General features: G+C 43.5%; 1 long non-coding RNA gene across 1 annotated transcript in view; it reads right to left on the reverse strand.

Annotated features, from left to right (window-relative positions):
• Positions 1-4,438: 4,438 nt before the first annotated feature.
• LOC137379543 (uncharacterized) overlaps positions 4,439-27,680 on the reverse strand; it is a 52,512-nt gene continuing 29,270 nt past the window's right edge. Inside the window, exon 4 of the long non-coding RNA XR_010976852.1 lies at positions 4,439-5,322. This is a non-coding gene — a long non-coding RNA (uncharacterized lncRNA). The remainder of the gene's footprint in view (positions 5,323-27,680) is intronic.

Here is a 27,680-nt window from a genome sequence, read left to right on the forward strand (position 1 = left end):
GAATCGGTTGAGTTTTTCCACTGGGTACCAATCTGATGAAAGAAGTGATAGTTGACTGACAGGCCATCTGACTATACAGGAGTTGCACTGGGATTGCTTACTAAAATGCTGACACATCAGTGGAGTTGTGGGTTTGGGAATTCTAATGTCAAGGTAGATAGACTTATGAGAGCCAGTATCTTACTTGTCACAGGAATCTGAAAAGCTCTTGGATCAATGGATAATTTGAAGCAGCTTTCTACCCTGACTCCCAAAATAACGTGTTATGAAACCACTGGGGATGCTTTCCTCCAGTCAATAACGAATTGTAATCATCGCAAACAAATACAGGAAGATTTTCTTTGATTGGTGTTTCTAGCAAAGTTATGGTGCTGATAATTCAATGCTCAGTTCCTGACGCACTGTTGCAGTCCTGAAGTCTCCCTAGCGCCTGATGTGCCCAGCACTTCATAATGTGAAGGGAATGCATAATTTGCAATTGGAGGTGTGCAAGTCTCACTGTAGCCTATAATTTTATTTAACTGGAAGTTCCCACCCCAATAATATTAGAAGACAGGAGCCTGATAGGTTAAGCACCTCATTAATTTGGGTGTTGCTAGGGAACCTTCAGTGGGGACCTTGTTTATAAAAGGATGTTGCTGTGATTGCTGAATGGCTGCAGTTTTTTAATGCACTATTTTCGTCTTGTAACAAATGAAAAGTTCTGGAGTTTTTTGGAGCCTTCCTTATATTTGCTAGAGTTCTACCCTTTGAGATATGGGTATTCCTATGGGTATACCTGTGTATTTTCAAACTCAAGATCAGGAAGAAGCACGATCAGGGAGATATGAAAGATGGAAAGGATTGTACATTAATGTTCCATGAAAATATTCTGCCATTCATGTCTCTTAGCTTAATATGTCTGAAGAAATCTTCCAGCAGAGACTTTAATTCCCAGAGCAAAGCATGATTGAACTCTAAACACCCCTGTCGCCAAATTTTGAGACCATTTTCCACAATGGTTGTCAAGGTTTCAGCTGCTTTAAACTTTTTCAGGTTAAGTGCAGGAAATCTTTGACACATCTCTCAACCTTCAGTCCTCAATTATGCCAAACAAACAACTGATGCATTACTTGCTAGAGTTATAGATCACAATTCTGACATTGCCACTTGCTAATGAGTATAGGAGCAGTAAGATAAGACATATTAACGAGTGACTGAAGAAATGATGCAGGAGGGAAAATTTCAGATTCCAGTGCATTGGAACCAGTTCTGCATCAAGAAGGACCTGCACAAGATGGACAGGTTACACCTCAACAGGCCTGGGACCAATGGCCTTGCAGGGAGATTACTGCTGTGGGCGAGGGTTTATACTCATTTGGCAGGGGAGATGTGCCAGGATGAAGTACTAGAGCAGAGATACAAGCTGCACAGAGGACTTGGAAAGACAAACAGCATTACAATGAAGAGAGCTCAGAAATAGGAGGGATCAGACAGGGGTGAAATGCAAGGCAGACTAAAATGGGTGTAGAGTGCATGTGCCTAATTGCCCGGAGTGTGGTAAATATGTTTCGTGACACAAGTAGCCACATGAGATTATGATACAGTGGTGATAATGGACACCTGTCTGAAACAAGGGAAGGAATGGGCACTTAATATTCCTGGCTACAATGTATTTTGGAAAGAAAAAAGGAGGAGGGTGGCAGTATTGATCATAGATATTGTTACAGCATTAAAAATGGATGATGTACTTGAGGGTTCAAAGGCAGAACCTATTTGGCTAGAATTAAGGAACATCAGAGGTGCTATTACACTGCTTGGTCTATACTATGGGCCATTAAATAGTGGGAAGAAGATAGAGGAGCAAATTTGTAAGCAAATTACAGAAACACACAAGTATTTTAGTGATAATGGGGGACTTCAATTAATCTAAAAAAGTCTGGAAAATTAATCGTGTGAAGGGCAAAGAGAAGAAATTCCTGAAATGAGTACAAGAGAACTTTCTTTAATCAGACTGTTTCCTGTCCAACAAGGAAGCTGTCCCAAATCTAGTTCAAGAAAATGAATTGGGGCAAGTGTGTCTGATATTTAAATGGCAAACATTGGTCATAATATCCGTAGTTTTGGAGTAGTTATGGAAAAGGACAGGTAAAATCAGGGCGGCACAGTGGCGCAGTGGTTAGCACCGCAGCCTCACAGCTCCAGGGACCCGGGTTCGATTCCGGGTACTGCCTGTGTGGAGTTTGCAAGTTCTCCCTGTGTCTGTGTGGGTTTTCTCCGGGTGCTCCGGTTTCCTCCCACAAGCCAAAAGACTTGCAGGTTGATAGGTAAATTGGCCATTATAAATTGTCACTAGTATAGGTAGGTGGTAGGGAAATACAGGGACAGGTGGGGATGTTTGGTAGGAATATGGGATTAGTGTAGGATTAGTATAAATGGGTGGTTGATGGTCGGCACAGACTCGGTGGGCCGAAGGGCCTGTTTCAGTGCTGTATCTCTAATCTAAAAATAATCTAATCAACTCGAGGAGATTTCAGTGAGTTGAAAGGGGATTTGGCCCAGGAGGATTGGAATCAAAGATTGGCAGGTAAAACAGTGGGCTGGACTTCAAAAGCCCATTGGCGATCTCAGCGCCAAGCTCAATAAATGAGCGGGCTGCACGCCAAAGAACCGCCGCAATTTTCCGCGCACCTGCTCATTTAAATAGCCGGGGCGGTCCACCCACCCAATCACATGGAGAGGGCGGGCTGTCCATCCCCAGCAATGGTATCAGCTGCCTGTGCACAGATGCTGGCTCCATTTTTAAATGGCAGTCAGCCCTGCCGGCACGTTTACATTTTTAAAGAAGTAACACACCAAAATTAATTAAATAAATTTATAACGCTCCTTTCCCCACCCTCAATAACAATTACATTAACTATTTGACCTTCCCCACTGCCCCCTCAAAACACTTACCTTTTACATTTGACCTTCCCCCGACAAGCTGCACAAAGTTTATGGTTCAACCCTTCCCACCATCCCCTACACTCATTATGTTTATTTGACCCCCGTCCCCATATCTCCACACTGACAAACATACCTCCTCCCCCTCCCCCAAAGTGTGGTGCCGCGTTTCCCCGGACAGGGATCTGAAGGCGCGGGAGTGCCGGCTGCTGTGCTGAAGATCGCGGCAGGCCCTCAAGATTGCAGGTTCCATCACCCAGCAGTGGGGGCGGGGGGGGGGCACCAAGGAGCTTTGCCACTGCCGGGAAGATCGGGCCGGGCCTTCACGGCGTTGAGGTCTGTGGCGAGCTTCATCCGGAGCTATCTTCAGGCACCCTGCCCCCCTTGCCCCAGAACCCGATGCCTGGGGGAGAACAAGATCCAGCCCAGTGGTTTGGCTGAAATCAGAACTTATTGGGTAGAGAATTACAAGGAAAACCCCACCCATGACATTTCATGGCACTGAATATTCGGTACACCAAAATGCTGTATTAATACATCTTTAGAAATTTTTTTTTTACCTGTTCCTATTCAACTTTTTTAAACTTTGCATCAAATCATGGTGCAAGCTCATTCTATGACATATTGAACATTTAACAAAGTAACATGGAAACTTCAGGTTGTCTGAGTGTATATGATGTCAGACAAGATTAAAAACAAGAGTTAAGTCTTTTTAAAGTACTGGTGCCACATCTTTCCTAAGGTTGAGGAAATAAATCCAAATTTATGAATAGTAATGAATTACAGGTGTCCAACATTTAATATATTAAAAATGGATCCTTAGAAATGATATACCATTGTTTCCAATCCAGGTGACTTCAGACAAACAGGTAGATGATTAAAAATATAACTATCAATTATTGGATAGTTACAATCAGTTCACCTAGAAAGAGTCTACAATCCTCTCATCAGCACATCCAATTCTTTTTCAAATGCTTCATGGTTTTAGCTCCACTACCCAAACCGGATATCCAATCCATGTCTTTACGGGAAGAACAACTTCTAACATTAGTTCTATATTGGTCTTTTGATGTTTTGAACCTGTGTTTCCTTATTTGCCTAACTTCCAAAAGGTTTAACATGATGTGATGATTCGACTGATACACTCTTTCTATACTGTTTCCTATCTTATCAACCACCAGGTGGTCAATTTTTATTTGCCACCCACTCAGACCAATAGGCCAGAGTTTATTCCCTGTTCCCTCATAACTTTAGCATACAGGAGAAGACTCCTAACTCTTCTATGACCTATTGCTATGAATAGAATGTCATATATTAGTCACATGGTGGTGTAGGGCACTCAACTCAACTCCAATTGGATACAATGACACTTCATATAAGACGTGCAAAATTTAACACATTATATTTGTATATTACAAAGTATATTACATTACATAAGTGTTAGTTTACAGAACCAGAAGTAGAAATTACATCATCCGCTTCGTCCAGAATAGAAATGTGCCTCTTGATGTTACGCAATCGGTCTTTCCAATCAGCACATACCATACTTACTTTCCTCATTTTTGATCATAACACTGTTCATACATGCTTGCACCAATCAGATTCCTGAGCATGTCATGTCTTCCTAGCATTGTAACTGAGGTTAGTTCTGGCTTCAATAACAGAATACAATTTGTTGACTCACTGTTCTCTATAGAATAGCTGTTCTCAATGGTAGTTCCTGCAGATGTTATTCAGTTGTAAATATTATCACCAAGCTTTCAAGCAGATTAACCTTTTCTTACAGTGGTCTGACCACTGTATAGTTTAAGCACAATTTCCTCTGACTTGTACTTCATGGTCATGGCTATATAGTTCAGCATTCTATTTACTAATCAGGTCAAGATGAGGGTTGAATTCAAATGAATGTGTATTGGATTGATCTGGTTCTCTTCAAAGAATTATGACTTTGGTTCAGTTTAGATTTGAATGTGTTTAAGATAATCTGCTTATCCTACAAAAGGGAACAAATCATGCAAAATCTATTTTTCAATCCTCCAAAGAATGTTCTTATCTATTATAATAACTGGGAGTGAATGTAGCAAGTTTTTCTTTCTTTTTTTATTATAATGGATTATGGTTCACATCAATTTTTGGCATTTGTGTCTATTTATTTTACTAGCAGAATGTGTAGAGGAATATGCTGAAGTCACTGGCTGTGCAGTGGGTGGTATGCGTCTGGCTCTCTGACAGTCTACTACTGATATACATTGAAATTTCTGATGGTCCAACAGTACTTTAATCTCACATGGCAACTGATAGATTCGAATTCAGCATTGAGGGGATCTCAATTTGGGGTCACCAGAATCAAAGAGGACTTTCTTTAGTTTCCTAGTAGTTTGTTTTCATTTTCATTTTTTTCTGTAAACAATAATAGAAAAATAAGTTCAGACATTCATCAAACTAAATACATAAGACAGAAGTCTATGCATGCATTTTCAGTGTTTGTGTCGTATATTGTTGTTCAACTCATTTATTTACAGGAGTATGGAGCATGGATCATGAAGCAGACTCCAGCCTACGCATTGATTTTGAACATGCTATTGCCCAAATAATGCAACTTGATTTTTGATTATCCACGAGGTTATTAGTAGGCTAAGTTACGTTATATCCTGTGTACCATGGCTTCAAATTGATTGCTATTGTAAAGTATAACTCACAGATTCTGAAATACTCTCGGTAATAATTATTCGTTGCCATTCAGAGTAATATTCCTATTATACTAGATCAACGAGATTGGCACTCCAATTAAAATATCAGTGCACTGTCACAATAAACCTCTACAGTTTCTATTTAATGTGAGAAAACAATTGTGTTTTTTTGCCAATCTTGCATATCCATTGAAATAAAAAGAACAAAAGAAATATACATTAGCAAACTGATATGAAATTTGAAAAAATAAAATCCCAATTTTTATTCTGAGTACAAATTCCTGGATAATTCATGAATGTTTGCGATAATCCGTGAGTCATATGGTGTTCCACTAACAATATGAAAGCAGGATTTTCACTCCCAATGATGTATTATCCCCTATCTAATTGATTAACTTAACTCAGTACTTCAAACACTTGCCGATGAACATATACTTTTAGCGCTGATGAAAAGTAAGTTTTTCACTGACATTAAAATAAACAATGTTGCACACTGTCTTCTATCACCTGCCTTCTTATATATTAAAGCAGTTCTCACATTAAATAGAAACTGTAGAGGTTTATTGTTTTACCCATATTGAGTTTCTCAATGCAACCTAATGTTTTGCCTTGCAGCAGAACATAAGCTGAATTTAACCCAGAATTAGTAGGTGGGCGTCAACTCAGAAATTGACTTCACACTGTAGTAACTTTTCTTTCAGTGCATGAGGAGGGTGGGGATGGGGTGGAGAGTGGTGGAGAGGTTGCTGAGGGTCTGAACGAGATGAAGTAACATTATGTTTCCTGCATAGTTTCAAAAATATGGTAAAGATGACAATCCAGTTGAGAGGTCAACTATTTCATGATGAGCTTTACAGTTTTAAACAGTTTCATAAAATCACAAATAAGATGATATGCTTACATTAGCATTAGCATTTAAAATGCCGCGTTTTGGGGGAAATGTTACATTTCCTGCTGTGTAATTGCATTCCCAACACATGTGATTGAATCCCTTGATTGACAGGTAGGGGTGTTGACCTGTCTGTACAGAGGGAATGCGATTCAGCTTTACTCCTTAGTTGCAATCTTTTCAATGCCATAGTTATTCTTGGGAGTTGGTTCTTTGTTGTGAAAACACTTCTATCACTGTTCTCTCTGTAAGGTTTCAATTTGCCATGGTGTTAATCTGTATCTCTGTGCACTTGTTTGTTGCACAACCCCTCTGTTAGCAGTTTGTAAAGATTTCTCTTCCTTGCTATCTGTGACTGGAATGTTTCTGTACTGATCTCTGTTTTCTGGAACTTTGCTTTGTGTTGTATACAGTTTTGTTGTGATGTTTCTAGTGCTATTGCCTACCCATTTGCTAGTAAATGGTTTGTTTGGTCCAGCATGCCCTTTATGAAGCAAATATACAGAGCTTCTTTTCCCTGTCACTGCTGTCCTCAGCCTCTTTCTTAATAGGTTTTCTTTAGTAATACTTTATTAGCAAAAAAATTGGAAACTTGCATTCCCTGAGCTATGAATATTATAATGAGGTTGGGTGATACAAGCGTTTTGTTGAACTTGTTTATGTATTACCTGCCCTCCACAATGAATTTCAGATGCATTTCTGAGGCATCTTAGGATAGATATTCATCACCCGATGACCTAATTGGCACCCGATTGGTGTAGTGCCCCTCAGTTATGCTATACCTGTCATCAAGGTGGATGTCACATTCTTTCAGCCCTCAGCCATTTGCATGTCTTAGGTCAATTGCCAGCACTAGCATTGCACCCCACTCTTGCTGCCCACTGCCTCCCACCCCACTGGGTGGGTCTCTCCAAAAAACTGGGTGACAAGCAGGAGCATCTTAACTGCTTCAACAGAGTCAGAAAGAATTGAGACATTTACATCACCCTTCCGGGGAGGGGTTGTCCATGGAGAATTCAATAACCTGCCTCTTTCATTGATAGCCTACCCAAAGCAGCAACCGGGAGTCACACGGTTGACTCTTGCTAGGTTTTTCAAATATTCTGAGCTGAGCTGAATTATTTGGGGCCTGCAAGAGTGGGTTGGGAGGTGAAGGAGGCCAGAAAATGGCAAGGGAGGGCAGGGGCTTGCATGCCCATCGCCTTCCCGCCATCATGACCTTTTGCCTGCGGCGGCGAAGGTGAAGGTCGGCCTTCCTGCCCAGAAGCCAATTATCCTACATAAGGGGCAAATTAAGAGCCTCCTCCCACCGCTGCTGGCATTTTACCAGCAGTGGGTGGGTCTTCTGCCATGTGGGGAGACTGCCTGCTGAGCTCTGGCGGCCTCCCTATGGGCCCTCCTAAGCAGGCATTCTGTGGCCCACAGAAGGGCCACTCCCACCCCAGTGGCAAATGGTCACCCCCATGGCAACATCTCCCCCTGCACTCACCAACCACCACCCCCATCCCGCCACACCTCGCAGGGGCCAGTCTGACTGATTCCTGCGACCCCGGAACCACTTACCTTGCTCCAACGTCGCCATCCATTGATGAGTCTTACAGCTGGGTGCAGTCCCAGCAGTGGCTGCTACTCCCGGTGGTGCTCCTGGGACTGAAAAGCTGCCAGCCCTCTGATTGGCCTTAAAGGGATGGGAGCCCTGACAGCAGCTCATTAGCGGCAAGATTGGCAGGACAGGGTTTCAGAGACTTGTCCCTTTCCTGCAGTATCTTTGCAATAATTTCATCCTTGCACCATAATAGTGCATGTTTTTCTGGAGATGTTCAGGACACAGATAATGTTGCTATAGAGTTCTTTTTCTTGTCCATTTTTCTAGTCAAGTTTTAGCATTGAAATGTATTCCCAAGTGTGATACTGTTCCGTATAAATTAGTCAGGATTTGGGCCCAATCTCTGGTCTGTGCTAAATTACGTGATCTCACCAGTAGGGGTGCTGAAATTAGTTTCAACTTTCCAGAGTTATGGAGAAGAAGAATCAGCCAGGGCTTTTTCACCTGATCACCATCCAGTGACCCAAGTTGGAAAGTATGTGGGTTTGGAATTTAGGTCAGATTAGGTTGGGTTATCCTGTTCAATAATCTCTCAGTATCTGCTAACTGTCTAGCTACTCTCATGGAGGATGGCTGTTTGATTGAGAAGCCATGAGTGGCCAGTACATGTAGCATTGTGCCTCAGCAAGAGTCAGTATCTTCAGGAGATTGATCCAATTTCCCTTGAATAGAGAACCAGAAATATTGCACATAAGCACAACTATGAAAGTCAGATGAGAGTCCCAGGGTTCCCTCAACCTCATAATGTGTGTGTATATGTAAAATGTGTATCAGGGGATACCAGTGCTATAATAAAAACAAGAAATGCTGGAACCACTCAGCAGGTCTGGCAGCATCTGTGAAAAGAGAAGCAGAGTTAACGTTTCGGGTCAGTGACCCTTCTTCGGAACTGACAAATATTAGAAAAGTCACAGGTTATAAGCAAGTGAGGTGGGGGTGGGGCAAGAGATAACAAAGGAGGTCTAGATTGGACCAGGCCACATAGCTGACCAAAAGGTCACGGAGCAAAGGCAAACAATATGTTAATGGTGTATTGAAAGACAAAGCATTACTACAGATTAGGTGTTAATGCACTGAATATTGAACAGCAGCAAGTGCAAATCTGAAAAAAATAACAGTGGGGAAGCAAACTGAACAAACTAAGATGAAGTGAAATAAATGCAAAAAAAAAGATTTGTAAAAAAGAATGTAAAAAAAAAGGAAGAAAAAAAAATTAAAAAACATAACTAAAAATGAAAGTAAAATGGGGGGCTGTCATGCTCTGAAATTATTGAACTCAATGTTCAGTCCGGCAGGCTGTAGTGTGCCTAATCGGTAGATGAGATGCTGTTCCTCGAGCTTGGGTTGATGTTCACTGGAACACTGCAGCAATCCCAGGACAGAGATGTGAGCATGAGAGCAGGGGGGAGTGTTGAAATGACAAGCAACCGGAAGCTCAGGGTCCTGCTTGCGGACTGAGCGGAGATGTTCCGCAAAGCGGTCACCCAGTCTGCGCTTGGTCTCCCCAATGTAGAGGAGACCACATTGTGAGCAGCGAATACAGTATACTACATTGAAAGAAGTACAAGTAAATCGCTGCTTCACCTGAAAGGAGTGTTTGGGGCCTGGGATAGTGAGGAGAGAGGAGGTAAATGGACAGGTATTACACCTCCTGCGATTGCAGGGGAAGGTGCCATGGGACGGGGACGAGGTGGTGGGGGTAATGGAGGAGTGGACCAGGGTGTCGTGGAGGGAATGATTCCTTCGGAATGCTGACAGGGGAAGGGAGGGGAAGATGCGACTGGTAGTGGCATCACGCTGGAGGTGGCGGAAATGGCGGAGGATGATCCTTTGGATATGGAGGCTGATGGGGTGGAAAGTGAAGACAAGGGGAACCCTGTCACGGTTCTGGGAGGGAGGGGAAGGGATGAGGGTAGAGGTACGGGGAATGGGCCGGACACGGTTGAGGGCCCTGTCAACCACAGTGGGGGGAAATCCTCGGTTGAGGAAAAAGGAGGTCATATCAGAAGCACCGTCATGGAAGGTAGCATCATCAGAGCAGATGCGTCGGAGACGGAGAAACTGGGAGAATGGAATGGAGTCCTTACAGGAGGTAGGGTGTGAAGAAGTGTAGTTGAGGAAGCTGTGGGAGTCGGTGGGCTTATAATGGATATTAATAGACAACCTATCCCCAGAGATGGAGACAGAGGAGTCGAGGAAGGGAAGGGAATTGTCAGAGATGGACCATGTAAAGGTGAGAGAAGGGTGGAAATTGGAAGCAAAGTTGATAACGTTTTCCAGTTTGGGGCGGGAGCAGGAAACGGCACCAATCCAGTCATCAATGTACCGGAAAAAGAGTTGGGGGAGGGGGCCTGAGTAGGACTGGAACAAAGAATGGTCGACATATCCCACAAAAAGACAGGCATAACTAGGACCCAAGCGGGTACCCAAAGCGACACCTTTTACTTGAAGGAAGTGCATGGAGTTGAAGGAGAAGTTGTTCAATGTGAGAACAAGTTCAGTCAGGCAGAGGAGGGTGGTGGTGGATGTGGACTGGTTGGACCTCTGTTCCAGGAAGAAGCGGAGAGCCCTCAAACCATCCTGGTGGGGGATGGAGGTGTAGAGCGACTGGACGTCCATAGTGAAGAGGAGGCGGTTGGGACCAGGAAACTTGAAATTGTCAAAATGACGTAGGGCGTCAGAAAAGTCATGGATGTAGGTGGGACCAGCGGAGAAAAGGTAGAGTCTAGAGAGGAAGAAATAAGTTCAGTGCTATGGTTCATGGAGAGTCAGAGCATTTTTTTTTAGCAACATCCACAATATATTCATTGGTTAGTTATGGTAACTGAATAAGTTAAAATGTGCTTTTATTACATGGTGTTCTAGGACTTTTCCTGATGATTTGGTGATAAAATTCAACATTTTATTTTTGTCATCAATCTTGGGCTGTGTGAAAAGCTTAGAACGGGAGGTCCTGATGCCCCTGGACATTTCAGATGTGATGCTTTTGTACAGCACTGGGGTAAGGAAGGGGCAGGAAAATCAGATCTGTTTTCTTGGTCTCTAAAATTGCTGACAGAAATGTACATCGGTTTTATGATAACTGATTGTTCACTCATGGAATGATCACGGAATTCTCTTCGTTAAATGGTTTGTAACACTTCTGGCACATAGAGATTCAGGGTGGCCTTCAGATTGGTCAACATCATTCCAACTGTCAGTTTTTTAATCCAACAGTTACCTTACAAATACAACAGTTAATTTTTAACCCATGTACGAGCATGTCAGCATTTCACAACAAGAATCAACCTTTTCCACTGGGATGGGAAGTTGTCAATATAAACCAATCAGATCACACAGAAGGGTCAACTGGAGGCTGTTAGGTCCAATTGGATCAGTTGGAAGACTGAACCATAAACTGTTAGAACCACTTTTTCTCCCATTATCGGTTGCACACAAACTTGAGCAAGATTTTTTGAAGATAAGTTGGTAGGTTTCTGAGAATCATAATTACAAGTGTTTTTGTTTATTGTTTGTCTCCAAAGAAGGTATATGTAACAACTAAGAAACTAAAGGGTACCATTTTAAAATTTGCTCAAAGGAACTTTCTGGTGTGTGTCTTTCTGGGTGATTTTCTTTGGGACTAATTGCAACCTCTTTTTGCCAGATAAGGGGGTGAACATTTGGGGTTTCTTCTACAACTTTAAGGAAGAGTCATGTAAACTGTAGAAAAATGGCAGACAATCAGAAGAACTCATGTGGAAATTAAATTCCAGTATTTTAGAGTCATAAAGAGTCATCGGGCTGGATTCTATGAGCTTGCCACCGATCTCGGCGGTGAGCTCAATAAATGGCGGCCTGCCCGCCAAAGAGCCACCGCGATCATAAGTGTGGCGGCTCATTTAAATAGCCGGGGTGGCCCACATCCCGCTCCCTCCCACAGTCATGTGGAATGGGCGGGCTGTCCGTCCCCAGCAATGGCGTCAGCTGCCTGTGTGCAGGCACTGATGCCCTTTTTAAAGGGCAGTCAGCCCTGCTTGGATATTTAATTTTTAAAGAGGTATCCCTACAGAATTACAGAAATAAAGTTCCAATGCCCCTTTCCCACAACCCCCCCCCCCTCCCACAATAACAATTACATTAACTATTTGCCCTTCCCCACCCCTGGCCTTTCTCCCCCATACTGCACAAAGTTTAAAGTACAACCCTTCCCACCATCTCCTACACCCATGATGTTTATTTGACCCCATTCCCCCACCTGGCACTGATAAACTTACCTCCTCCCTCCTCCCCCACAGTGTCATGGCTTGTTTCCCCAGACGGGGATGTGAAGGTACAGGAGTGCCAGCCGCCATGCCGAAGATCGCGCCAGATCCTCAAGATCGCAGGTGACTATATTTAAATTAATTAATTATATTGATTTAAATATTCAAATTGTGGTCCCTTCGCCCAGTGGCGGGGGGCTGCCATGGAGCCTCACCACCGCTGGTAGGATCGGGCTGGGCCCTGCCAGCATCAAGGTCCGTGGCAGCCCTCATCCAGAGCCATCTTCAGGCACCTCCCACCATGGATCACGACATCGAGGGCTGCTTAAAATCCAGCCCTTAGAGTCATTTATGGCACAGAAGGAGACATTCGACCCACCGAATCCATGCTGGCTCTCCACGGAATGATGCAGTCAGTCCCACTCCCCAGCTTGATCCCCGTAGCCCTGCAAGTCTATTTCTTTCAGGTGGTCATCCAACTTCCTCATGATGTCAGTGATTATCTCTGCTTCCATCATACTTGGAGTAGTGAGTTCCAGGTCATTACCGCCCACTGCGTAAAAAAGTGCTTCCTCATATTCCCCCTGCATCTTTTGCCCAAAACCTTCAGTCTATGTCGCCTCATCCTTGTACCATTTGTTAATGGGAACATTTTTTCCATGTCTAACTTATCTAAGCCTGTCGTAATCTTGTACCTTTCTATTAAATCTCCCTTCAATCTCGTTTGTGCGAAGGAGAACAATCACAGCTTTTTCAATCTAACATTGTACCTAAAATCCTCCATCCCTGGAATCATTCTGGTAAATCTCTACACCCTCTCAAGGACCCTCACATCCTTTCTGAAGTGTGGTGACCAGAACTGGATGCAATATACTAGTTGTAGCCTAATCAGAGTTTTATAAAGGTTCAGAATAACTTCCCTATTTTTGTACACAATGCCTCTGTTTATGAAGCCCAAGATCCCATTTGCTTCCCTAAACACTCTCTCAATATGTCCTGCCACCTTCAAAGATCAATGCATTCGCACCCCCAGGTCCCTCTGCTCCTGCACACTCTTTAGAACTGCACCATTAAGTATATGTTGCCTCTCCCTATTCCTTCTGCCAAAATGCATCACCTCACACTTGTCAGTATTAAATTCAATCTGCCACTTCTCTGCCAATTCTGCTCGCCTATGTACAGGCGAGCAGGCGATTCATACCAACCTCACTGTTTACCGCACCTCGAAGTTTGGTGTCATCAGCAAATTTTGAGATTTTACTCTGTATTCCAAGATCCAAGTCATTTATATATAGCAAAAAAATAAGTCGTCCCAGCACTGACCCTTGGGAACACCACTTTACTATCCTCCTGTCTGAAAAGCAACCATTTACTATGACTCGCTATTTTCTGTCCTTAAGACAATGCTTTTTAATCCAATTGGACACTGACCCTCCTATTCCATGAGCCTCAATTTTGTTAACCAGCCTTTTATGTGGTACCTTATCAAATGCTGTCTTAAACTCCATATAGACAACATCAACCTTCTCTGTTACTTCATCAAAAAGTTCAGTTAGATTAGTCAAGCAAGATCTGCCTTTTACAAATCCATGCTGGCTATCCTTAATTAACTCAAACCTCTCCACATGTCTGCTGATATTTTCCCTGATTATTGTTTCTGAAACCTTACCCACCACTGATGTTAAACTAACTGGCCTGTCATTGCTAGGACTGTCCTTACACCCTTTCTTGAATAAAGATGTCATATTTGCCACTCTCCAATCCTCCTGCCCAGTATCCATGGAAGATTGGAAGTTTATGAAAAGCCCTTCAGCTATCTCCATCCCCACTTGCTTTTGCAAACTGGGATGCAAGCCAGCTGGAACAGGTGACTTATCTACCCTAAGCATATCCAGCCTTTTAGTACCTCACCCCCCTGTTAAGGTCAAGTGAGGAAGGGTCAAAGGGCTTTCCTCTTTTCCATCTCCTTGTTTGACCACAGCAGGTTTAATTCTTTCTTAAAGTGGATGTACTGGCCAATTCAGTAAATATTTGATTATTCACTTGCTATGATCATTACAAGAACCAATCGGACTGGTTTTCTTGAGTTAACAAAGACAGAGGTTAACTTTATTGCACCTAAACTGAACTAAGAGAAATAATTACCAACTCACCAATTTTCACTCACACACACACACACTAGAGGTTTACACACACACAAATAGATTACAGAGTGGGGAAAGGTAGATTGGTTGAGTTAGAGTCCAAAAATGGGTATACAGTATATGGAGTTTGGTGATTTGGCTGACTTCTAGCTGAATTCAGTGGTCCTGAGGTTTTTAGTTTGAAGAGGTAGATGACTGGTTCAGTGGGTCTCTTGGATACAGCAATGCGGATGATTTCATCCAATGGGGTTTCTGAGTGTAGCCGGAGTATGTAGCTGGGGGTGGCACAGTGCCACAGTGGTTAGCATCGCAGCCTCACAGCTCCAGCAACTCGGGTTCAATTCTGGGCACTGCCTGAATGGAGTTTGCAAGTTCTCCATGTGACCATGTGGGCTTTTGCCAGGTGCTCCGGTTTACTCCCACAGCCAAAGACTTGCAGGTTGATAGGTAAATTGGCCATTATAAAATTGCCCCTAGTAAAGATAGGTGATAGGGGAATTGAGGAAAGGTGGGGATGGGGTAGGAATATGGGATTAATGTAGGATTAGTATAAATGGGTGGTTGATGGTCGGCACAGTTTTGGTGGGCCTAGGGGCCTATTTCAGTGCTGTATCTATAAATAAATAGATGGTCAGTCAACAAGCAGGATTTGAAGCTTGTAAGCTAAAATTGAGAGAAAGAGAGAGACTCTACTTGGGTCTGCACGTATCAGAGTCCAGATGCTTCTCTGCTGCTGCAGAGAAATACAAGCTTAAACCACAGATGGGGAGGGGCTTGTCACATGACAGTCACTCAGTCATTTAAGCCTAATAGTTAGCAGTATTTCTTCTTGCTAAAAGAAAAAGAACCAAGCAGTTCCCTTAAACTTCCCGGGTCTTGGTTCTTGCTGGGGAATGAGCAGACATTTCATTTCCTTCCTCACAGGCCTTGCAATTGTTAAGACCGAGATGGGAGGGGTGCACTATTTTCTAGTTCAACTTCTCCACAGGTCACAACATATATTTAAATGTTTATCCAGTTACTAATGCAGTCAACCATATATTCTACTCTTCATCCCAGAATAAAATACACCAACCAGGTTTCTTTAATAAACAACAAAATTATCACTTTATTATAAAACAAGACTTATCCAGTAAAGAAGCAAAGCATTAACACAGAGACTGAAATACAAAAGTTCATTTTTTTAAATACCGCCCCCACCACCCCCCCCCCCCCCCCCCACCACACACTCACAGATACACTGGTTAAGGACAAAAAAAATTCTCTCTGCAGAGGTCTTTTACAAAAGAAAAAGACAAAAAAAAACTTTAGCCAAATACTTGCTAATTCTTGAAGAAAAAGGATGAAATATGTTGTGTTCCAAAATTGGCATACAGTCTAGCGTCCAAGAACACGTAGGTGGGTCACTGGGATCTTTTCTGGGGCAGTTTTCTTCAGGCGGCATCGAGAATTAATCTGGCAGGTTTTTCCAGCTTCTCAGGAGAAATGAGCATGAGGTTTTAGCTCCCACACGGTAGATCTTTGCAAGGTTTCACAGAGACAGGAGGAAAGAGATGACCTGGATGTTTCTTTCTTGGCAGGTTGATCTCCAACTGCTTTCAACAACAGTCCACACTCCAACTGTCCCAAAACAGCATCTGAGAAATGAAACCAACTCCTGATCCTCATAAATCGTGACATGTCACTTCTCTGTAAACATCTCCTCCAAGTCACCAAGGCTTCTGTTATTTATTGAGCTTAAGGCATATGATATCCAGTAAAGATTTGTTTTCAAACAAGACCTCTCAGTGACCCTTGTAAAAAACATCCATGGAGTCTTTTCAGTTTTCCCAAATAAACCAATGCCCATGATTCTAAAATATAAAAAGAATTTTTTTTTTTGAGATACGGCACTGAAACAGGCCCTTCAGCCCACCGAGTCTGTGCCGACCATCAACCACCCATTTATACTAATCCTACATTCCTACCACATCCCCACCTGTCCCTATATTCCCCTACCACCTATCTATACTAGGGGCAATTTATAATGGCCAATTTACCTATCAACCTGCAAGTCTTTGGCAGTGGGAGGAAACCGGAGCACCCAGCAAAAACCCACGCAGACACAGGGAGAACCTGCAAACTCCACACAAGCAGTACCCAGAATTGAACCCAGGTCGCTGGAGCTGTGAGGCTGCGGTGCTAACCACTGCGGCACTGTGCAACCCAATTTAAAAGAAGCACTTTCATAGTACCTCCAAACTTGGAGAAATTAAATGCCATGTTTAAATACATTTCATTACAAAGTATGAAAAAGAGATGAAAAACATTAAAACACATTTACACACTCATTCTCATTCACTCTGCACCTACAGCTAATACAGTTTTGCATTGTACCATCTTTGCACTCAGATAACTGAAAGCAAATTTAAATCCTAAACAAAGCATCCACAACTACATTATGTTGTCCCAGAATGTCGATAACTTTTCAATAGTAAACTCCATTGGAATAGCCTGGCATTCTGGTTTATGAATTTTTCCGCAACGGCTCGGGGGTTATGATCAGTAAATACCAGTGTCTCCCTGTAGTCATGGCAGACGTAGACCTCAAAATGCTTAAGAGCTAATAATAAGCCGAGGGTTTCTTTTTCCACTGTTGAGTATCACTTTTGGGACTGGATTTTATTAGCGCTGTGCGGCAGCACGCTTTGAACTCGGCAGCCTGCCGACATGGAAGTGCCGCCACACAGCCCCCGCGATATTACGTGCGAGGGCTGATTTAAATAGAGGGGGCAGAGAGGCCATCCCCAATGACTTAGAGGGGGTGGCTGCCGCATCCCTAGCAATGGCGTCCGGTGCCACCGCGCAGGCGCTGGTGCCATTTTTAAAGGACTTCAAGCCCTTCAGTATATTTCAATATTTAAAGGTCCCAGTCTCCGGGAAATAACAATTAAATTTAATTCCATTCTAAATTCCATCTCCCATCCCCCAATGAGTAATTTATATATAAATTGCCCTCTCCCTCTATAATAAACCTGCTTTGATCTCCTGAACTTCCCCACCCACCCCCGAAATTTGTTCTCTTTGACCCTCAACCCTTTCCCACCATCCCCACAGCCAATAAAAATTGATTTCCCCGCTCCTCCAACCTTCCCATTCTGAAAATTCTATTGCTCCCCACTCCCCACCAGGTTCTCGCCTCGGAACTCCATATGGAGTTCCAAAGGCGCGCGAGGTGTGATCGGCAGCCGTAAAATTGGTGTGAGACAGCCGCCGCCTGCAGATAGGTTCATTTAAATCTAATTTATGTTAATTTGAATATTTAGATAAAGGTCCCACCGACCCGGCGAGGGTGCCGCACCACAGGCCCCCCGCTGCCTGTAATAGACAGTGGGCCTTTCTTGACTGAATTTTACAGGCTTTCCCGCTGCGCCGCATGGCGTCGAGCAGCTGGTAAAATTCAGCCCTATGTGTTCATTTAGTTTTTTGGAAAAGTATCCCACTGGCCTTTCTATGCCCGATTCATTGTCTTATAACACGACTGCAGCAGGTCACTAGCATCAAATGCTCCCTTGAAGGGCTTAGTAAAATTTGAAGCAGCCAACACTGGTTCATTAATCAAAATGGCTTTCAGCCTCTCAAAAGATGTTTGGCACTCCCTTGACCATACTACCTTGGTTTTCTGTTTTGGAAGCATATCTGTCAATGGAGCAGCTATAGTACTAAGATTTGGTACAAACTTGTGGTAGAAATCACACTCCCCAAAAACCTCAAGATTTCTCGCTTAGTCTTTGGGGTAGGGAATTCAATCAATGCTTGTACTTTTGCTTTTCTTGGCAACACTTGTCTTTGCTGTACTATAGGGGAGGCGGTGACGTAGTGGTAATGTTACTAGTCTAGTAACCCAGAGCCCCAGGCTTATGCTCTGGAGACATTGGTTTGAATCCCACCATGGCAGATGGTGGAATTTGAATTCAACTAATAATCTGGAATTAAAAATCTAATCTAGCGGTGACCATGAAATCATTGTTGATTGTCATAAAAACCCATCTGGTTCACGAATGTCCTTTAGTAAAGGAAAGCTTCTGTTCTTACCTGGTCTGACCTACATGTGACTCCAGACTTGCAGCAAACATGGTTAACTCTTAAATGCCTCTGAAATGGCCTAGCAAGCCACTCAGTTCAAGGGCAATTAGGGATGAGCAATAAATGCTGGCCTAGCCAGCAACACCCACATCCCATGAATGAATTTTAAAAAAACTATATGCCCTAGGTAGGTCACTCTCACTTTTGCAAATTCACTTTTGGCAAGGTTTTTCACTAAATCAGCCTACTGTAATTTTCTAAACAGAGCCTCTAGCTGTTCCAAGTGTCCTTCCAAGTGTCACTGCATACCAACACATCATCAAGATAAACCACACAGTTAGGAACACTGGCTTGGTTCATTAGTCTCTGAAAAGTGGCTGGGGCATTTTTAGCCCGAATGGCATCACTCCGCATTGGAAAAGTGTGTGACAAAGGCTGATATTTCTTTAGCTCAGGGTGTAAAAGGAACGTGCCAGTATCTCTTTAAAAAATCTATTTTTGTAAGAAAAGTGGCGCTGCCCATTCTGTGAATACAGTCTTCCAAGTGAGGAAATGGGTAGGAGTCTGCCTTTGTTACTGCATTAACTTTTCTGTAGTCTATGCAAAATCTAGTTGAATCTTCAGGTTTAGACACTAACACTATTGGAGAACTCCAGCTGCTTTGACTGTGTTCAATTAGGAGATTTTTCAACATGTATTGGATTTCTGCTTTCACCTGGGCCTGTTTCTCTGGACTTAAGCAATAAGGATGCTGATTTATAAGAAAAGAATCCCCTACATCCACATCATGTATGGGTAAGGTTGTACGTCCTGGTTTGTCCCTATAGACTCCTTTAAATGCTGTGAGTAGCCTTGTTAGGTCTTCTCATTGTTCTGCATTTAAATATGAAAGCATAGTGCCTAATCCCACTAACAATTCAGTATTAGCTAACCGGATAGCAGGAGGTTCAATTTGAGAATTGTCTCGGCCTCCTTCTGCCTCATCTTCACTATCCTTTTCATCCTTCCCTGTCCTTACAACCTGACATACCCGTACTTGCCTATCCTCCTCGCTGTGATGACATTGTTTCAACATATTGATATTTCACAGCCGATTCTTTTTCCGGCAATCTGGGGTGTCAACCAAATAATTTACTTTGTCAATTCTCTTGACCACTTTATATGAACTTTATATGACCGTGCTTTCAGTGGTTCACCCAGTAAAGGCAGTAATACTAATGCCTCATGCCTTGGTTGAAATGTTCGGGTCTTGGGATGCTTGTCTGCCCATTTCTTCATGATTGTTTGGAAAGCTTTCAGGTGTAAGCAGGTACGATAGCGACGTTTAAGAGGCATCTTGACAAATACATGAATAGGATGGGAATAGAGGGATACGGTCCCCGGAAGTGCAGAAGGTTTTAGTTTAGGCAGGCATCAAGATCGGCGCAGGCTTGGAGGGCCGAATGGCCTGCTCCTATGCTGTACTGTTCTTTGTTTGTTCTTTGCTCCTGAGCCACTTTTCAGTCTCTCGTGAGCCACTCCCAGAACATGGATACATAACTGAACACAGAAGATTCGTCCCTCTGTTCCAAAAACCTTTCTTTGATTAGTTGTCGAGAACCTCTTACCTCATGTTCATAAACTAATTCAAAAGGGCTTAAACCCATAGACTCATTAGGTGAATCCCTAGTGGTAAACAAAAGAAATTCAAGCCCTTTATTCCAATATTCATGACAGTATGCCGTTATCATCGTTTTGAGGGTCTGATGGTACCGTTCTAAAGCCCCTTGTATCTGTGGATGGTATGCTGAGGACTTTAACTGTGTTATACCCTAATAATCCACAAATTTCTGAAACATTTTAGACTTAAAATTGGAACCTTGATCCGACTGAATCTCAATCGGCACTCCACATCTCGTGAAGAACTGGGTTAATTTCTCTACTAATACTTAGCAGAAATTGTTCTCTGGGAACCGAGTAGCTATATCCATGAGAGTGAGTATATATTGGTGTCCCACTTTTGTTTTCAGTAAAGGTCCTACACAGTCCACAAACATCCTACTAAATGGTTCCTAAAAACTAGTATGGTCATTCGAGGTGCCGGTTTTATGGCAGGTTGTGGTTTTCCCACAATCTGGCATGTATGGCACGTTTTACAAAACCGCAGCACATCCTTGGAAAGACCTGGCCAGTAAAAATGTTGACCTATATGTGATTGGGTCTTCCAGATCCCCACATGTCGGGCCATAGGAATTTTATGGGTTATCCTCAATATTACCCGGTGATACTTGGGCAGTACCACTATCTGGTGAACTACCATCCATTCTTAATCCACAGATCTGTGAGGAGGTCTCCACTTCCTCATCAGAATCCCATTCTTAAAATAGTAATCTTCCGGAACTGCCTTTGCTTCAGCTTCAGTTAGAGCCGATTGTGTTACTTTACTTAACTCTAGATTGGCTTGCTGAGCCTTGATCAGAGGAGGCTTACTGACCATTTCCTTCGGATTATCCAAATCCCCAAAGGAAAGTTTCATATATTCAACTATCTATCTGTGGTGCCAATTTAACCTACGACAAAGGAACTTGTTTAGCCATTGCTCGGGTCACTACACATGAAGGAAAAATTCCTGGGACCTTTTTCTGCAACTGCTCTGTCTCATCGACTTCACATGGTCTTTCCGTGACTACTGGAGAAGCTACTACCTTCACTCCTGCCAAATCATTCCCCAAGTGTAGGTCAACTCCGTCTACAGGCAACTATGGACATCTCCTACAGTTACCATTCCAGACATTAGGTCACACTCCAGATGCACCCGATACAAAGGTACGGGTATGTACTCCCCGCCGATACCATTTCCTAAAACCTTGGCATTCAATGCACTCTCTGGTGGAAAGGTTATGCCGTTCCCCAGCAAAAGAGTTTGGGTGGCTTCTGTATCCCTGAGTATAGCTATAGATTTACCTGCCTCACTTGAGGAATAAGGAGTTACTTTTATTCTTGACAAGAATTCCCTATAACTCTCAGGTATCTTGTTCGATCCCCCACACTCATAGCAGTTTTATTCCTTGGCCTTACAGCTGCAGTCAGAGCTACAGCCTGATCTGCTTTATTCTCAGTCAGCACCCCTTTCTCTGCATTAGCCTTCTGTACCCCAATAAGTCCCATGGGGTTACCCTGCAACTGCCAGCATTCTGCACGAACGTGTCCCACTTTGTGGCAATGTACCACTTAGGCTTGCGGACTTCACTTCTACCCTCAGCATCTTCATTTCTGACCTGAGGAGGAGATCCCGGGGCATTCCCAGCTGTCCCTTCTTGTACCTGACTACTCGCCTTCCATTCACCCTCCCACCTTCTATCCTTTTCAGGTTTATGGGGGAGATGGACAAAGGGTTTGGGCTTGTAACCAAGCTCGTAATCATCAGCGATCTCAGCTGTCTGGCTGTTGAAACCTTCTGGTTCTCTACACGGGTTCTTACTAACAGAGGAAGTGAATTTTTAAATTCTTCAAGGATAATTATTTGCCTAAGGTTCTCATACGTGACCTCTACCTTTAGTGTCTTCATCCAACGATCAAAATTAATTTGTATTACCGTCTCAAATTCTAAATAAGACTGTTCAGGCTGTCTCCGGTGGTTTTGAAATTTCTGTCGGTAAGCTTCACGGACTAACTCATAAGCAGCAAGAATAGCCTTTCTTGCCATCTCATAATCTGCAGAAGCTTCCTCAGAAAGCTTGGCATAAACTTCATGAGCTCTGCCCATCACCCTGCTTTGCATAAGCAGTATCAAGCTTTCCTTCGGCCACTTCATCTATCTGGCTATCTTTTCAAAAGAAATGAAAAATGCTTCTACGTCCCTTTCCTCAAACATCGGGAGGGCTTGCACAAATTTAAACAGCTCTCCACTGGATCCTGGGTTGGAGTCAGACCTTTCCTCACCAAAATTTTTCTTGAAGTCAAGGCCACCCTTCTGTCTTAGTTCTAGCTTTTTAAATTTGCATTCCCTTCCTTCTCTTTCTCTTTGAAATGTTCTATCTTTTTCCTTTTCCTCTCTTTCAAGTTCAAGTTTCTTTATTGTCAATTCTCTTTCCTGTTCAAGCTCAAGATTTTTCATTTCCATTTCTTTTTCTTTTTCCTTTTCAAATTCAAGCTGCTTCATCTGTAACTGAATCCTAGCTAATTCAACTGAACTACCATCTGGATTGCCTTTTTCTTCTTCTAGTTGCAAATGCTATGCTATTATTTCAATTATGTCTGCTTTTTTAGCTCCAGGTTTTAACTCTAACCCCATTTTGCTACCAATGCTATTAGGCTAACCTTGATTAAGATTTTCAAATCACTCAGGGATAAGTCCTCCTTTGCCAGAACGGTCATAGCAACTGACAAATCCATTCCAGTAATGTAAACTTTAATGCACAAGAAACCTGATTTTTTACTTTTCCTCTTTTCAAATATTAATACCCCCTTACAATTGCACGTCATCGGCTTTGGGTTATCCTGCACAGAACCCCCAATGATATGATACGACCAAGGCGGGAGGAGTGCACTGTGTTTCTCTTGTTCCACTTCTCCATAGATCACAACATATTGTTATGACCAGATCAGAAAGGGGTCCAGGAGTTCCCTCTCAGCCTTTGCCTGGTTTAACCATAACAGAGTTTAATTTTAAAAACACCGTGTTTTAGCTCTCCCTCAGTGAATCCTTGTTCACTGCTTTCCAATTGCAAGGCAAAGAAATCAAATCAGACAGGTTTTTTAGATTTAAGCAAGAAAGGTGGAAGGTTATTAATCTTAAACTCTAATTTGGTTAATGACTACGAATACACGACGCGACCACGCTCGCATGCATACGCGATAAATGCACATGCAGATAGAGACAGAAAAAGTAGAAAGAATAAAGGGGAAAAGCTTGAGGCAATATCTGGTAGTTATTTAAGTTCAATGTGGAATCTTTGGTTGCCGATAAGTCTTGCTGTTCATTGTGGCCCAGTGCACATTTCAATTTGTTTCGATGTAGGATTCTTTTCTCTCTTGAGGTTTAAGGGTCTTCAGTAGGTCTGGAGGCTTGTGAGAAAGCAAGAGAGAGCCAGCCAGGAGAGAGGCTGTCTCGTTCCAGGTTCAGTTATAATCCACTGTCTGACCCCAATCAGTTCTGTGTCTAGTTCAAAAAGCCTGGACCAGCCGGTTAGTCATGTGACCAGCTGGCTTAATCACTTTTGCATTTGTGGATTTCAAAGCGCTCAGTGGGGGTGTGGGGTTTAGTGCTGTCTCCCACCCCGACAAGATGTGGATCGCCATTGCCCAGCCCAATCTCTGTTAATTGAATTAGTGAGCAATTCTTCAGTCACTCCAAGCACTGTCTCTTAGTATGCAAATGTCCTCCAGCCAAGTGCCTGGTGATCTCTTGTAAAGCAAATCATTTCTTCACTCCAGCAATACTTTAAAATTAATGTTCATATGACAAAATTAATATGCCTCATTCTTGGCAGGTGGGGGTCTTCATGTCACCTCCATACCCAACAGAATGAAATGCAATTTTTTTCAAGAGCATTTAATTAAAAGGGATTAGAGAGAAGATATGTACAGGAAAACACACATGCATCTCTCTCATTCATTCAGAAATCCTAACAGGTGTTACAGCCTGTCTTCTCTTGGTAGCAGGGATGCTTTAAACTGCTTTTTTTGGCATTCCAATAAACATGTGGTTTTTGGGGAAGTTTTTCATTTTGCACATTTTCATGACTGCCTATGATGTCTTCGTTCTTGTTGAGGTCTGAGGGGAAGGTTAGAATTAATTAGCCTTAGGTTGAAGTTCTGCTCAGGGGTGGCAGCAGTAGGCGGTTCCACTCTGAACTCTCTTTCAGTGCTTTGATAAGCAATGCAAGAGCTTTTCCCCTTAGGGGATAGCTTGTTTCCTTTTTTCCTGACTGTGGGAAAGGATTCTTTGCTAATCTTCCCTTTGTCCTTTGTGACATTCCTGCTTGCAGGTACTTGCTCAGATTCTGCTGCACTCCCCTGCGGCACTTCAACTAGGTGAGGCATCACCCTCACAGTTTTCTGCCCTCTTGAGGACTTTCTTTGGATCTGCAGGTTCCTGTAAATGCTGTTAGCAACTCTGGTGGGGTGTTTCTAGTATCTGCATTTACATAGGAGGATGTGGGGTTCAAATATTTCATGGTTGGCTGACGGGAGAGTAGGGGTTTCCATTTGGGATTCCTCCTGGGCTTCCTTTAATCTGCCCACTTGGTCCCTTTTTCTCATTTCTTTTCTAATCTTTTGCCAGCCTTGTGCCTGCCTGTCCAGTTTTATGCTCGGCAAGGGTCCCTTACAGTTTTCCAGCCCTCTGCTGGAGGGTCCTCCAAACACCGACACAGGACTAAGGGGTATGGATTTCACTGTTGGTTGGGGTTTCCCCTCAACTGGGCGGCACAGTGGCGCAGTGGTTAGCACCGCAGTCTCATCCACTGGGCACTGCTGGCTGAAGATTGTTGCAAATGCTTCAGCCTTATCTTTTGCACTGATTTGCTGGGCTCCCAGATCACTGATAATGGGGATATCTGTGGAGCCACCTCGCCCTGTTAGTTGTTTATTTGTCCACTACCATTGGGCGGCACAGTGGCGCAGTGGTTAGCACCGCAGCCTCACAGCTCCAGCGACCCGGGTTCAATTCTGGGTACTGCCTGTGTGGAGTTTGCAAGTTCTCCCTGTGTCTGTGTGGGTTTTCGCCGGGTGCTCCGGTTTCCTCCCACCACCAAAAGACTTGCAGGTTGATAGGTAAATTGGCAATTATAAATTGCCCCTAGTATAGGTAGGTGGTAGGGGTATATAGGGACAGGTGGGGATGTGGTAGGAATATGGGATTAGTGTAGGATTAGTATAAATGGGAGGTTGATGGTCGGCACAGACTCGGTGGGCCGAAGGGCCTGTTTATGTGCTGTATCTCCAAATAAAATAAATAAACCTGGCACATGTAGCAACTCCTGCAGTCCTCCACCACATCTTTGTGGAGTTTTGGCCAGTCAAACTGCTGTCTTATGCGGGCTTTGGTTTTGTGTATACCAACATGTACAGCCATGGTAATCTCATGGGCCATTCTTAACATTTCTCTCTGGTACCTTTGTGGCACCACTAACTGTCCACTCCTTGCTCTCAGGTCTGTGAGGAGAACTCCATTTCCTCATCAATACCTCATTCTTTAAATAGTAGCAATCAGGGACTCCTTCTGCTTCAATTTCAGACTGGGCAGCCTGTGCTAACTCTCGCAATACTGGGTCAGCTCGCTGAGCCTCAGCCAGGGAAAATCCATTTAATTCATTCCCTGGGCCCTCTATGTTTCCAAAGAAAGTTTCAGACAGACAGACCTTATGGTCATCTGCCTGCAGTGCCAATTCAGTCTCCACTGGGTGAGTTGGATTGGTCATGACCCAATTCACTACACATTCAGGGGAACTGTAGGGGTCCGTCTCCTGCCACTGCCCTGTGTCTCTGACCTCCTGCGGTCTCTCTATCACTACTGGGAAAGCTACCATCTTTGCCCCTGCCAAATCATTTCCTAGGAAAAGGTCAACCCCGATAACAGGCAAACTAGGGACAATCCCTACAGTCACCAGTCCCGAAACTAGATCGCACTCCAAATGCACCTGGTGTAAAGGTACAGGTGTACACTGCTCTCCAATACCATTCACCACCATTCTGGTATTTACTGCACTCTCTCAGGGAAAGGTCAGGCCTTTTCTCAATAAAAGGGTTCCAGTGGCCCCTGAATCCCTGAGGATTACTATGGGCTTGCTTGCCCCACTTGAGGGGTATGGGGTTACTCTCCCTTCAGACACAAAATCCTGATAATCTTCAGGAATCCTATTAAATTTTCCTGCATCTGCAGCAGTACGTTTTCTTACTACTGCTGCAGTTAAAGCCACAACCTGTTCAGCTGTGCTTTCCATCAGGGTTCTTTCTCCTCCTCTGGTCCTGATTAATCTTGTAGGCTTTCCCCTTGGTTTCCAGCAGTCAGCTCTTAGATGACCTGCCTTATTACAATGGAAGCACACTGGTCTCCGGGTCTCATTCCTACGTATAGCACCTTCCTTTTTGGCTGGAGAATGGCCCCCTGTGTGTCCTGCTTTTCCTTCTCTCCCAGGACTGCTTGGCCTCCTATCACCTTCCCACCCTTTATCATTTTCGGATTTGTGGGGGTGACTAGGAAAGGTTTTCCCCCAGGGAACTGACCTGTATATTAAAGCAAACTCATCAGCCAGAACTGCAGCTTGTATCGCTCTAGGCACTTTTTGTTCCTCCACATGAGTCTTTATGGAGAGTGGGAGAGAGTTTTTAAATTCCTCTGGCAAAATTACCTCTCTGAGGTTTTCATAGCTGGGCTGCACTTTGTGAGCCCTCAACCACTGGTCAAAAGCTAGCTGCTGACTTATCTTTAACACCAAGTAAGTTTGATCAGCTTGCTTCCTGAGAGTTCGAAACTTCTGGCAGTAGGCTTCCAGTACTAGTTCATATGCCCTGAGGATAGCATTTTTTTGTCAGTTCATAATTAGATGAACTCACATCTGGCAACAGGGAATAAACCTCATGGGCTTTTCCTGTTAGATTCTTCTGTTGCAAAGTAACCTAAGTCTCAGCCGGTCACTTTAGTACTGTTTAAGACTCTCACTCTGATCCCAGCTAATATTTTGCTATTTCTTACTGTAATGCTATCAGTCTCTTCCAATTCTCTGTGCACCTTGACATTCCTCACTTGTATTATCTTCAGGTTCCCACACCCCTGCCAAGTTAGTTTAAATCCTCCCCAATAGCACTAGCAAATCGTCCCTCAAGGGAATTTGTTTCAGCTCTGTTCAGGTGCAAACTGTCCAGCCAGTACAGGTCTCAACTTCTCCAGAATTGGTCCCTGTCTCCCCGGAACCTAAACCCCTCCCTCCTTCACCATCTTTCCAGCCACGCATTCATCTGCACTATCCTCCAATTCTATACTCACTTGCATTGGGAATAATCCAGAGATTACTACTTTTGAGGCCCTGCTTGCTAATTTCTTAACTAATTCATTAAACTCTTTCTGCGGGATCACATCCCTTTTACGACCTATGTTTACCCTCCTCCCTCAGGATGCTCTGCAGCCGTTCAGTAACA

This window comes from Heterodontus francisci, chromosome 2 (assembly GCF_036365525.1).
Source record: "Heterodontus francisci isolate sHetFra1 chromosome 2, sHetFra1.hap1, whole genome shotgun sequence".
Lineage (NCBI taxonomy): Eukaryota > Metazoa > Chordata > Chondrichthyes > Heterodontiformes > Heterodontidae > Heterodontus > Heterodontus francisci.